Below are 14,782 nucleotides of genomic sequence, written 5' to 3'. Positions count from 1 at the left end.
TTTAATTTATTTGAGGTGAATTTCGTTGATTATTTTATTTAAGGTGAATAGTTTTAATGTAACTTTGTATGTATGGTATGAAATGCGTTGGTGTGTGGTTAATTAAATTCCAAATTTGAGGTTAATGGTTTGAAATGTCATGCTTACTTCGAAATTGATGGGTCTGTGATTCAAAACCCTAGAGATATTTTTAGTCACCGTACAAATGGAAACTTAAATAAAATTAAAGGTTAAAGTGATTATATTTTTCCAAGGTTTTATGAAAGAAGACCACGCAGTAGGTCAGTATTATTTCACATAACCTTTTTTGAACATAGACAGCATAACCTACTCAAATAACCTGACTGCTTAATTCTTTGCGTGCCTAACGCCAACCAATTATTTATTTAACCACATTTTTACATCCAGCCTGACTAAGAAAAACGCATACAGCGAACAAACCTCCTTCTTTGTCAGACAGAACACACATTAACCTACCACCTAGAAATCAATTCGCCAATATTTTAGGACGTGAAGTCACGTGCTATGCGGTAAGAATGACACCCGAGGGACAGGACGTAAAGATTAACGTGGCGAGTCTGTCCTCGGGCCTAAATCACATTACTCCCCCACTCTTTGTTTAATGCCGCCTCAAGATGGACGGCCTTTGTCGATGACGCTGTGATTTTGTAGCTACCTGTATTTTTTTAGTTCTGTCCTGTTAGTTTACGTTTTTAGAGGGTCGCCATCAATGTAAAGTAGACAAATAGGTAGTAGTATTTTCAGGGATTGAATCCTAAAAGCATTAACCATGTCAAATATTTATATGTATAGTGGATTATTTTTAGTTGATATAATATGAAAAACCATTAGTTTCATTTTAGTTTTTAAATATGACTGTGAAAAATGAAATAAAATACTTATTTTAAAATAGTAGTAAGAAAATTTGATTTTGAATAAGTTTAAAATGTTTGTTTTTCAGTCGCATAAATTCCAACTTATAGGTGCAAAATGTTTTTAATTCCTGTAGTACAAGTTTACAGGAGCTAAAAAAATATCCAGACACCCGTTATTCCCAATAACTTGACTCCAACTACCATCGAACGCTTGTTTTTTCACCCTTGATTGCGAAACTTTTACGGATCGTTTTCCACAAAAAATGTTCGGTAATTTTTTGTTAGGTCGCGCTCAAACGTTGTAACGACATATTTATTAGAGGACATGAGAGGTCAAGTTGTACGGACATTGCGTCCGACGTATTGTACTAAAACGTCTGTACTATCAGCCCAGTGGATTGACGCCCTAATATCGTGTTCATAAATAAAATTTATTGCGAGTATAATGTTGTAATCTGAGCGGTAAATGTATAGAATTATTTATTATTATTTATTACGCCATAAAAGAAAGTTTTACGTATTTTTATTGTTCGGAGATTTTTAATTTTCGGTTTTATCGTTTTGGGTTAAATTTTTGGGGATGAATTTGTCTCATAAAAATTCCATACACTCATATTAGATATATTAAATGCATTATGATGACAAATTATCTATTTAAAGTATAGTCATAACAAATCGCAATGTATTTAAGAATGATAAGTCAAAACACGAATATATGTTTTTTTGCGCTTTCCTTATTTATTCATCGATACTCATACCTACTAATATCTATCATCGACTAAAGATGGTAAAAAATTCAAGGAATTTTGATCGAAGGTAACTCATATCATTTTTTTTATTTTCACTCTAAAGATCAACGACAATAAAACACATACTATTCTTTCTCATACTACTTGAAAACCTTTATTCAAAAAACATCATAGTCAATATGACCTGAGAGTTATTAACGTAAGTTAAATACAATAGGGATGACGACATTTTTTTTTGCAGTGTCCATCTTGTAGTTTTTTGTATAATAATGGATACGTATTTTTTAATTTGTCCCGCAAACATAAATTGACCAAATTACAGTGAATGAAACTTACGCGTGACGTCACGAATGAGTGTAAAATTTTACTCTATCGTTACGTCACAAGCCCCCTCTCCTAAACTTTACTTTTTTAGCAGTTAATCTTTGTCAATTCTAGTTTTTCTGAAAAAGGAAAAAATACGTGTATAATACTTTTCAATTATCTAACTGAGGGACTAATGAGATTTTTTCTTTTTATACCCAGTCGTCATCCCTATTTCTAGGTAATATAATAAAAACTTTTCGCCCTTCAGTTCCTTATTATAAACTTAACAAAAATCTTGCTTGCATTGCAGCCTCCTTGGTAAAGCAGTTTTGTTTCGTCGCCCGCTGTAAAATATTCTTGCTGTAAATTGCGTTTAAATTTTCACGGAACGTTTTAGCCGTTGACAGATTATTAAATGCTGTTTCGCAACAAATTGATTAAACTACGGTACTTGTTTACTTGTAGCTTAGTTCGCAGTTTGGATATGAAGAGGTTTAGAAAATAGTTTTTAAGTATTTGTTTGTATTGTTTTGTGATAGTGTGATCTATTGGAAGTATTTTTATGAAATTTGAAGTTCTTTAAACAAAATTTTACTTTACAGATTTTTATTATCATGCGTTTGTGAATCGATTATGTAACAAAATTCAAGATCAGTTGAGTTGATAAAAGCTAATGAAATTATTATTGTACTCATTAAATATATGTTTTTGTTTAACAAATAAGAAATTTATACAATTTGGAAAATACGTTTTGCGGCAATGTATTTTAGCGCTTTTATTAAATGAAGCACAAATCAAATCAATAAAGTATTGATTTGCGCTATAACGAAAATGGATTTTCAATAAATATTCTGTATAAAATCAATAAACTGATCACGTATATTTGCTTCACGGTGTTAATGACAGTTTTCGTCTCATGCTGATACGAATCGCACGTAAACTTCTACGTCAGTAGCACTTTATGACAAAGGGATAAGGTTGAATTTTGTTAGTTTAGCGGTATGCTGTTTATAGTTATTTGGCCTAATATATTGACGAGCGTACTGTGGAGACAGGTGCAATCAAAACCACTACTTTCGGTGTAATTGGAATACACCGGTGTAATAAACTCCTCTGTTAAAATGATTTAATTATGCATCATAAATATTTGAGTGTCTTATACTAGCAGATAAAAAAGGCTCAAAGCATAAATAAACCCATATAAAAACTGTTATGATAATCTTACTCATATTACAAGTACTTCATAACGAGTCAAGACAGACCGCAGATTGCATAAAACATTAGTCATAACTACATTCAAAGCAAATAGCTCTTAAATACACAAACAACGTGAACATAAGATTCATAATGGTTTGTAAATATTTCATATAAAACGCGAGGTCGATAAACTCTCGTAGCATCGTAGGCTGTAAATCAGCGCGTGACGTCACACCGCAGAGCTCGTCGACCGCTCGTAGCGGCTCGTAGCACGTAGCAGCTACACGTTTGTGAATACATAGTATATCATTCTTTCACTGAGATAGAAATGATAAGTTACTGAAGAAAATCTATTTTAGAGAGGATTTTTAAAGACTCGTTGATAAAACTATTGCTTTATATTTCCTATTACTACTACTTTACTTTTAAATCCAATTGAGTAATATATTCTTAATTTTCCCACTTTTGCAAAAAAAAAACATGATGGGTCATCACACAGTTTAAACACAGCTAAAAAAAGTACTTTTTATGATTGTGCGTATAATTAAAACATATATATTTGTTTTCATATGTGGTATTCGTACAATTAACGACACATATATCCCTCGATAAACCATCACACTTTAATAAGGTAGAAACATCTCCATTACTACCGTAACTCTAGTTCTAGTTATTTATTCTAAGGGCTGTTCAACTTTGTCGACATCGAAAACCCTTTACAGATGTCACTAAGGGAAGGGGGCCCGATTGTCCCTTATTTAGGGAGTAACTTGGAAACAGATAGGTTTCGTCCGAAGTTCACAAAGTTTACTATCGGATTGAGAAAGACATGGTTGTTACATTTGTCAGGCTCTTTATTTGGTAGCCAGTCTGACGGTACTGAAATTATTTGGCTATTAGATATAGGTACAACGTGTTTAGGGAGTCTGGATTAAATACAAATTACTCCTTAAAAACTAATGTCCAATGATGGTTTATTCCATAAAATATGGTTAATGTTCTTAGTGTAAAAGAATATTTGATTATATTAACGGTTTTATGCTTTAGAGATGGTTTCGCTCGGACAGTTGAGTTGTAAAGGTCACCACGCCAAAACCACTAGACTGGGTGAGTCTGTCAGTACTAGCATCATATCGCAAGTTCGCTTAGCACGTAGGAAAAGCATATGTATGGTCCACGTTGCTTGTTCTGAGTCCTCCATAGGGCCTTATTAATAAAGAAAACATACATATTGTTCCACAAATACTCAATATATTATATTCTTCTATCTTATCTTCTAATATATAAAATTCCCGATGTTAATTGCCGTACTCCTTCGAAACGGCTCGAGCGATTTTTATGAAATTTTGTATACATATTGGGTAGATCTGAGAATAGAACAACATCTATTTTTCATAGCCCTAAGTGTTAAGGGTTGCTCAAACTAAAAAAAAATATTGAATTTTTTGGACGAAATTTTTTATTTTTTTGTAATGTGGCATTAAAAAATACATACAACTAGAAATAGCTCATTAGGCAAAACAATGTTTGCTGGGTCAGCTAGTTTTTTTTTTAATAATATTTATAGTTATAGTAATATTAGTAGTTTTTTATAGTCGTCAACGAATAAAGAGTATTGAATTTTAATCGACTACTTCATTAATAAAAAGACAAGCTTATAGTGAAAATAATAATCCTCTGGACATCATCCAAGTATTGGTGAGTAAGCCGATATTGATATTGCAGCTGCAAATAAAATGATATGCCTTCATTATTTAACAGATTAATTAAATGTGAAGCTCGAACGGAGAAGATAAAAATGTACCTACAATGCACTTGAACGTTTTATTTCATCAAAGTATCTTGGTATAAATTAGTATGCACTTAGTAATAAAATAGGAAACATTTTAAAGAATTCTACCACAAAATGATATTATTGTAGTTGCCGAAACGTAACAGCGCACTTTACCTTGTAGAACAGCGACTCTTTCCTACCTACGGATACAATAAATGAGTTGCAAAGGTAGTAGTACCCTTTGTACTATTCTATATTTCCTTATCTTGAAATTACAACATTATCCATGCCAATATACAGTCGCCTTGTCCGCAAACTATGACTGTTGGAACCATAAAATTTTACCCAAACCACATCGAATTTTATCCAAACTTTTCATCAATACTTCAAAAGTAAATGAAGCTCTCAGGTTTCCGATATTCACCTGTCGATCCATCTCCGTACCTCATTACATGAGTTGTGAAACTTCGTACGAGCCTGTTAATTATTCCGCAGTATCGAGTACTTTCGAGATACGTGTGTCGCGTTCGAGATCATTTCACTTTGGATTCGTGTTGTTATCTTGTTTTACTTGTAAGAGTGTTCACGTTTGGTATTTTTTCGAATTTAAGTTTCACGAACTGTGAGAAATGGTTTGGGTGTAAACTGCGTTTATTGTTGAGTTTTTGATTGAGCTGTAAGAGGCTTAGGTACGACCTTGAATGGTAAAGAATTCTGCTGTTGTGTAGTTTTCATAATAGTGGTGAGCCCTATTGCAACTCCTCTTTAAAAGAAGGTGCGTTGAAATGGCTAAAGCACCGTTTTTATTTCGTAAAGAAATTATTAAACCAGGACTAATGACTAGCTTATTTGATAAATAATTTTACGTTAAAAAAACTCTCTTATTGGTATAAAAGTCAATTTTCATACAAAAGATCCTTACAAAATGTGACTCTATTTGCAGAACACATTACAATACAACGTCAAAATTATAATTCCATAAAATACAGCCCAATTTCACAAACGAAATTCAAACTCTCTTTCTTACAAACGCACACAAAGACAATATTAACACATTGTCAGAGGCTTTCAAAGTATCAGGTGTGCAACATGAATACCTAATCTTAATGGAGTATGTACCACAGATAAGGGTAGGAATAAATCATCGACTGAATGTTTCACCAACTTCCCTGTGGGAAGAAACAGATTGCAAGACTTGTAAAATAAAACTGTTTTATCGCGATTTTACCGACTTAAATGTTTGAATGTGAATTCAAAGTAAGACTCTTTTTGAAATTGTTTTCGAGGGCTTTTTGTTTTCAAAATAGACTGCATAGAAGAGGGTCAAAGAAGTTTTCTATTATATTCTTATACCGTATGAAAGTAATTACAATAACAACTATTTTACTTTGGCTAATCAGTTCAATAAATTTAAGCTTTTTAATGAGCCTTCGTAAACGTTATTTACGTTCCATATTTAAAGCAGTACAACTATTTAAACCTATGGCTAAAAAACAGCGATAAACACTATTAAAGTGCGCGCCTTAAATGATGTGTTAAAATAAAATTCTATTAACACAAAATATCTAAAGTGCGTTGGAAGTGATTCGCACCTGTTTCAGTAAGGAGGTCCATTGGGATACAAACCTTTGACTTTGTCTGATAACGATATTACGATCTACATCGTTCCAGTTACCTTACTTAACATTGAAGTAAATGTTTTTAGATAATTTCAGCATTTGGTTTCATTTCATTCAATTCTCATGATATTCAGAAGTATTCTGGTTAATTTTCTTTGCGGTGTAAGATAATCAAACAGAAATCATCAAAAAAAAAAATCATAAAATATGTAAAATTACAATTTAACCCCCTTTTTATTCAGTAATAAGCAATGTCTCAAATAGTTGGTTTCCAGTACACCAAGTACTTGATAATAATTTACGGTGCATGCAAAATTACAGGGTAGTGTGTTGTGTTACGGCGTACCGTGTGTTCAAAATAACACTTAAAAATCGGTTTCGTAACAAAATATAGTATTTTACTTCTCACGTGAATCCTGTAGAATGTTGTAACTAACGACCAAAAAACACTCGGAACGTTCCCAGTTCGGTCACGAGAAGGGAATAATTCTCGAAAAAATCCTCGCTTAGATAACGTTTTCCTACCACATCAGAAAATGCGAAACTGATCTCTATATCGCAACTCATAAATCTCATTTTTTAATAGCACTACGAATTTTCCGACAGATTTTCCTACCGTCGACCGATTTTGAGACTAATCTTATGGTGTTAAAGTAGGTAATTGCGTGTGTTATGTTTTGGTGGGTTTGTAGGCGCCGGCGTTCGTCACGTTTAAATATGATTTATGCAAGTAATTTAGTAAAGTACATATAGACATTACGAGCTGTGCGTTGTGGATAGATTAAAATGTTCGTTGGATCGGGGCTCCTTTTGTCCTTGTCTCGACTATGAATTATGTCCTTTGCCTCAATGTACAATTAATGTGGTGTGAATATTACGCAATTTGAATATTAACGACATTACTGTTAATTATAGTTATTATATTATGCTTATGTAACATGTCTGGCGTGTAAAGTGGGCCGGTTGTATCTTATTACTTGTCATGTAATGATGTTTAGTTTTTTAGCATAGTTTTAATACACAATTTTTGAATCAGATGAATTAGGCATATGATGGCTTCACTGTTTTTCACACTCACTGACAATTTAGTCAAAAATAAAGTAATAAAAACTGACCTTTTCGAAAGCTTCTATATAAAAATAATAACATAAATACAACGATAGTATCTTAATGATTTCTGAATTTAAACACCTACACTCTACCTGAAAATGTAAGCCTAAAAACATACACGTGAACACGATAAAATCTTTCTAATCTAAAAATCTCTGAACTAAAAATACAAAGGAAAGGTAAAATAGTCCGGCAGGTACTTAGACTCATTCGTCAAAAGCTGGTGTTGTGTCGTGTCTATTTCAGACTACAATGCTCCTAGGTGCGACGTATAAATTTCCATACTAAGAGTTCAAGGCTGAAGTTCGGTCTGTGTTGTAAGAGACAGCGTACACTGTGGAGTTTTGTTTTGTAATTGCTATAATTATTTATTGTTTTTACACTCTAAAAAAATATGAACTCGGAATTCAAAATATTTGGTGGTTTTAAGGTGATAAGTTACGATTATCGTTTTGATAAATTACTAAAATTATTCAATTGTGGAAAACAGGACATTGACCGCTACATTTGGTTTCGATTTGGCGAATCCTTTGTCTTATTATGTGGCTTAGGTCACATCACTGCATAGACATTTTACTTCATATTTTAATATCGATAATTTCACTGCTTCCTTATAAAAATGGTGTTATCTAGCGTTATTGTATATTATCTACCAAAACGCCTATATACATTAACAAAAGTACCTTCGAAAAAAAATTGCAGTAACGTTCCAAGTATTTCAATGCCGCATTATATCATTCCGTTAACATTCGTTTACTTGTACCACAATCCATGACTCATAGCCGACTGGAAAACTCTTCAGGCGGTCACGTGACGGCCTCGTGACGTCAGCATGTGCGCATCGTGCGAACGCTATTGACACGGAACGTGATTATGCGCAGTATTCATTATGTAAATGTTGTAGTCAACGCCAGTGGACATCATTGTATGTAGATAGACGCTTTTTAATTAAATAGCGAATTTTATAAGTGAATAACGTCTTTCTCTTTTTAATTTTGAGAAGTCATTGGTCTTCTAAGCTGATGAAACGTCTTTTTTTGGACCTCATCAGAGGTCAACAAAAACAAAGTCCTCATTGATAATAGAATTAGTTTATCAAGCTTCCAAAGCACAGGGATTAAAATAGATTAAAAATAATTTCAGAAAAAATATGTTACCAACAGCTGTGCCGAAAAATAAATAAAAGAAAAGAAATATACATCCAATTCTACATCCTGAACAAAAATAAAAATCATAAAATCATTCCTTCCAAAAATACTTTCAATTTGTCATATCACTGTTGCTCGCTTTACAAAAATAACAAACCTATTTCATGATACCTTGAGCGCAAAAATAAAACAGCCCATATATTTTGTTCCTGCCAAAAATGATTAACGCCGACAGATTCCTTAGCAATATTGTGCCTAATTTACCGACAGGGTGCTTTATTTATTTCCTCTTACAACTTACTTAAGGGTCCTTCAATGATGTATTACTGTAATATATGGCGATTAACTTGCAGTTTCTGACTAGCCCCTCACGGTGCAAGTGCAAGGATACGGTGTTGAACGAATGTTAGTTTCACAGGCGATCGTATTTCAGGAGGGATTAAGTGGTCAGATGTTTTGTGATAGATTTCTTGTAATTATTGTGGTTGCAGGTGGTGGTTAGTGTTAATAGATGGTTGTTTTGCTTGCAACTTACTTTTAGCACGTATGCAGTTCAGTTTTGGAGTAATTGTAGGACTTTACATGCTCTGCTGTAATTTATACATTCCGTACTGGTGCAATTTTAAAGCTAAAATACAAAAAAAGAAAGCACGCCATAATTTAAAAATCGAGCATAGGCGAAGAAGGCATTATTTTTTTGTTAAACAATTATATGAAAAAAATAGAACACAATAAATCAATTTGAATTTAAAGCATCAAACTTAATAAACATTAAAATAAAGCGTAACATTATTCGACGTTCAAAATCCTGACGTAACTAAGCAATACCCGCTGACAGGCGTTTGTTTTTCTTTTCCATTGTCGCTGAACACGGAACGTTCTGTTTTCAATTAACGATATAGAGATTTTCCACGTCGTCGGGTGTAATCCGAAGCGGCTGTAATGGAGCGCAAAAACCTCTTGACTTTTTTCCTAGGCCGTGTATTGAAATTACCTTTTTGGTAGCGATAGAGGGTTAGAAATTTAATTGGAAACGTTCGTTATGATTGGAACACAGTTTGGGTACGTTTTTGGGGATTTTTGTGTGAATTCAGGTGTGGGATTGTGAGTCGATGGAAATCCAAACTGTTGTTAAGCATTTGCGATCTTTTCGATGTTAGTTTTCGGCATTAAAAATATTGTAAACAAATAATTAACACTGTTAAATTCGAGTAATTAAATTCAGCTATTGCTTTAAAGCATTATGCAAATACGTTTTCGAATGCATTTAGATATGAGTATGACTGCCTAAAATATAATTACGATCAAATCTCCCAGTCTAGGTTACTAAAGATATTACCATTTACGATCCAGACACACGTAGTCTGAATACGAAATTCAAATCTCATTTTAATTCTTCCAACCATAAACGTTTTCAATTCAGCTAGTACCGTCAGCAACAGAGGTTTACACAAACATATTATTTACGAAGCAAATAAACAATTGAATCCAATAAGTTGGTTTTGTTCTCTTAGATGCTAAAACAGGCTGGTACTCAGCATAGTAAAACCATTTAAAATAAAGCTCCTTTGAAATCCAGTATTTTTAACTGACTAGTGTTGCTGACTGTACATAAGCGTTTCTGGTAATATTCCACGTAGAACTCATCTTGCCCGCCATTTTTTTTAATTGTGATTACTTGGCCGATGCGCTATTTGTATGCAATATTGAAACGCCGAACGAGTTTGAAAAAATGAAAAAGAATGTTCGTGGTTTGAATTTTTAAATCCATTCCGCATTCAAAGTTCTTGAAACTTAACATAATTAAATTGTCTTTTTAAATATATTTTTTAGAACATTGTAATAGTTAAAAATCTTGTGTATTTACGTATTGGCTTTTGTTATTTTTGAATTGAATGTTATTTGCACTGCATATAAAGGTAACAAAACAAAACTATAATACAGATAGGAATTACGCACGATTTACGTCATTTAAAATCCTTAAACGGTGTTTATGTTGTATTAGTATTTACTCAAACGGTATGACTAAATAAGTAGATACAATTATTTTGATAGGTCTATAAACTTTATTATTAAATACTGGCTATTTGAGTAACTTTTGGAAATGAAAACCAGATTACTTTCTTATTTCTTTTTTTTTTAATTATGATATTTTAAATAGATAGTTTAAAAACGTGTTATACTTAGCATCAAAAAATCAGGGCTAAACTAAAAAGAATAATAAAAAAAGATATTACATTTCAAACATTTAGACAAAAATTCAGTAACAAAATATGGAACCCAGTACTTCCCTGCGTAACGAAGTAACAAAATATATTTTTAGACGTACTTCCAACGACCTTAAAGTCCTCAAGATCAAGGTCAATCGGTCATATCTCTTGTTGGCTTATGTTTATGAATTGGTAAACGAATATTACTCATTATTATACAACGTGTTTCAACTCATCACAGTCGTGTGAGATACTACTTCTGTATTTACGGGAAAATTAATGATTTTATTAAAATGATCTAGTTTACAATGCATTTTTTAATAATCTATTTATTAAGAGTTCGAAACGAAATCCTATTATTAAGTCGATTCTGTTTGTCCGTCTGTTTCCATGGCTGTATGTCTGTCCGTATGTTAAGAATAAGCCAGAATCTTACGAATCACGATAGCAAGATGGTTTAGTTATTTTACAGATAATATATTTCGGTTAACACCGTAACAAAAAAAGCAAAATATTTTTTGGTTGATTTTTTTTTGTTTTCTCTTCTTTAGACTATTTCTACGGAACCCACACTTACACAAAGTACAAGCGTTTTTCTTTATAGAAAGTTGTTTATTTAAATCAAAATTGTATCTATAATTAATAAGATCTAGAGATTGTATTTAAATTATTTGAGGCTTTATATGTAAGTTTATCTTCCCGCATAGTGTAGGTACTGTATAATGTATCAAAACAATTATAATATATTGTAGGTACATAACTCCCACGAACCACGGGAATTCAATAAGGACAAATTCCTATCGCATTACGTTACATATAGCATGAAAGCGGTTAAACTTCTCATAAACGTATTGTTTGTATTCGTAATAAATTAGTTACTTATTAATAATATTAGGTCCTTATTTGGTTATTCTATAGTTTATTTGTGTCATATTTTCCTTTTACCATATCATTAATAGGTAAATAATGAACTTAAGCTTTAACAATTGACACAGAAAATATGTACTCAATCGTCAATCCTCGAATATCGGTGCTTTTCTTTTTTTATAGTTATAGATTATAGACAACTGATTTGTTTCTTTTTATAGCATTTTTATGTTTCTGGTTACTTGTCACTTTTACAAATAAAAACTTTTTGAAGTAGATAGTTAAATTGCCAACTATTGTAATATCAATACTAACTGTAGTCAAGGCATGGAATCGAATATTTGGCTGTCTGTTATATTCCCAAAATCTAGTTACTTTTTAAATGTATTAGCAACTGCAATACATTTAATCAAGCTAGTTACTTAGTAGCACTCTAGATTGCGTGTCTTCTAAGCTATTATTCAGATGGGCTGGCTTCTTGGATGAGTGTGACGTCACGCAAGCTCTCGTGCTGCAGATGGAAGCAGATTGATCCGCCGGTCATTAAGGTGAAAGGCTCCCCGAGGGTGTAGGGTAGAGTGAAAAATATATACTTAGTTTAGATGCGGTAGATATATCTTTAAAATGGGTGGGTTGTGTTTAGTGTTGTTTTTAGTATACTTTTTTTTGAAGTAAACACATGAGATGGATATTATTTTGGAAATTACATAAAAATAAAATAACATATTATTATGTTTTCAATAGCAAATTTTTATGCTTGATACAAATGATTCGAAAGTGCACATTCAATTATTTTTGACTAAGGTCGATTTCTGAATAATCATCTCCTCCCACTTAATAGATCTAAAATTATAAATATATTCTTACCTATTTTGTTCCCTCCACTAAAACATGACTTATTTAATCCCAGCGCTTATTAATATGCAAGACGTTCTCAAATTGAATCATGCTTCATAAGATTCATACCATTTTACCATTGAACCTTGACATTTCTCTGTAAAAGATAAAGTTTTAATAATCTCTGGAGATTGGTGACCTAAAAAGATTTTCCACTTGAATAAGTTTATTACGTGATCTGCATATTTTTATACAACTCGGTAGAGTTAGTGCCAGTCGTTTTTATGAAAACTTTGACGCCTGTTCTCAAAGCAATGAACTTGATTAATCGTTTGTGAGAGTAATTAAAATAAATAAGAAAAAGATAATGTGAACGATGTTTTAATGTAGAAAAGTGTTTTTTTTCAATATTTCATCATTCATTTAATGAGAAGAATTAATCAAAATAATACTAAAAAGCGCAAGCAGCGCTGTAATTACAAAAACCAAAAATCGCTTAGCGACAAGTAAGCAAGCATTCTGTGATTTTACTTCTACATTGCCATAATTAAACTTAAAAGACCTACGTTTCGAAATCCACTACAAAGAAAAAAACAAACTACAATACAAAAACGGCTACGTCAAACAATACCCCAATAACTTTCCCATGACGTGTGATAAACAAAACCATATCGAAACAAGGTCCCACAAACAACAACAAACTTCCATTTTACGCAACAAATCTGAACAACTTTTAATCCCTGTATACAACATACTTAGTGCCACGTGAATACGTAAAGGAGAGAAGCCTTAGTTGTAGAACAAGATTGTCATATGCCAGGGTCATATTAAAAACCCCACCATGTGCATCTACAGCAACAGGAATCATATTATTGCTGGTGAGAAAAAGGGATGCCGCTCTATGACGTTTAGAGTGCTGTCTCTAAAACGGTAATAATTATACTTTATAGGCAGGTGGTAGACCCTCTGCTGTGACTACTGTGCTTATTTTAAATTGTGATTTAAGAATTCTGCGTTCCTTTGTTTCTTGAAAAATATGAGTAGTATGTTTTAAATAGTGCGTAGGTATGAATGTTTGATGTCGTTTCCGCAATAAAAGAACTGTTCTTATAAAATGAAACTTAGCTTAATACTAGACAATAATATAGGTATACAAAATAGCTTAGTATTTTTTCTAGTCGTTTATGTCCTCTTTCACTGTATAAGCCTCTCCTCAATATCTCTGACCAGGGCTAAACCAGTTGTTGTTTAAAGAATCAACCTACCAATGTTTTACCATGAAAAAGTTTTCCCAAAAAACGTGTTTAGACAATAAAAACATTAATCAAATATGTATATAGGATTCTATAACGGAAGATTTCCAACCAGTAGCCAGAAAACATCAAAATGAATGTCACATGCCAACATTTAAATATCATCTGATTGAATTACCATACAATGTGTATGACGGAAGGAATGCGCATAGATTTACAAGCTACGATAAACAACCAAATATCTTGGTGACGATATTTAAATTCGTGCTAATCAATTTAATTGCTATTTTGTTAATTATATGTGACTCTTAAATAGCTACAAATCTTCAAACCATAAAATAAGTAAAAAAAACACATTTCAAAATTAGAACGCAAGCAAATAATTATTTGAAAATCGATTACTGTTTTTATTTTTTCTCATCAATAAGACGTTTAAGGCCAGTAGTGAAAATTAGAAGACCCAAGAAAAAAAAAACATTTTTTGTTACACTATACAAAGAGTTTTACACCTACCACGCATTTTGAAAACAGATTTTACATAACTTGTGACATATATACCCGTAGAAACTATACAAAGGGAACGTAAACATCGTACTTTGATCAAGAACGTCATTCTCGTCATAAATCTAACTGATCCGTGCAGAGATCAACCCCATGCGACGGATGATGAATGTATATTTTTTACGAAATTTATTTCCCTCGCAATCGCGGTATGCAGGATAAGCGAGAATTTTTGAAACGGAGGAAACTTTCCATTTTCTGCGAACGACGAATTTTTTCCATTCAGTTTTCAGTTATTAAAGAAACCTATTAATTTACGTGTCTTATCAAACCTTT

The sequence above is a fragment of the Trichoplusia ni genome, chromosome 19, assembly GCF_003590095.1.
Source record: "Trichoplusia ni isolate ovarian cell line Hi5 chromosome 19, tn1, whole genome shotgun sequence".
Classification (NCBI taxonomy): domain Eukaryota; kingdom Metazoa; phylum Arthropoda; class Insecta; order Lepidoptera; family Noctuidae; genus Trichoplusia; species Trichoplusia ni.
Note: the sequence above shows the minus strand (reverse complement) of the source record.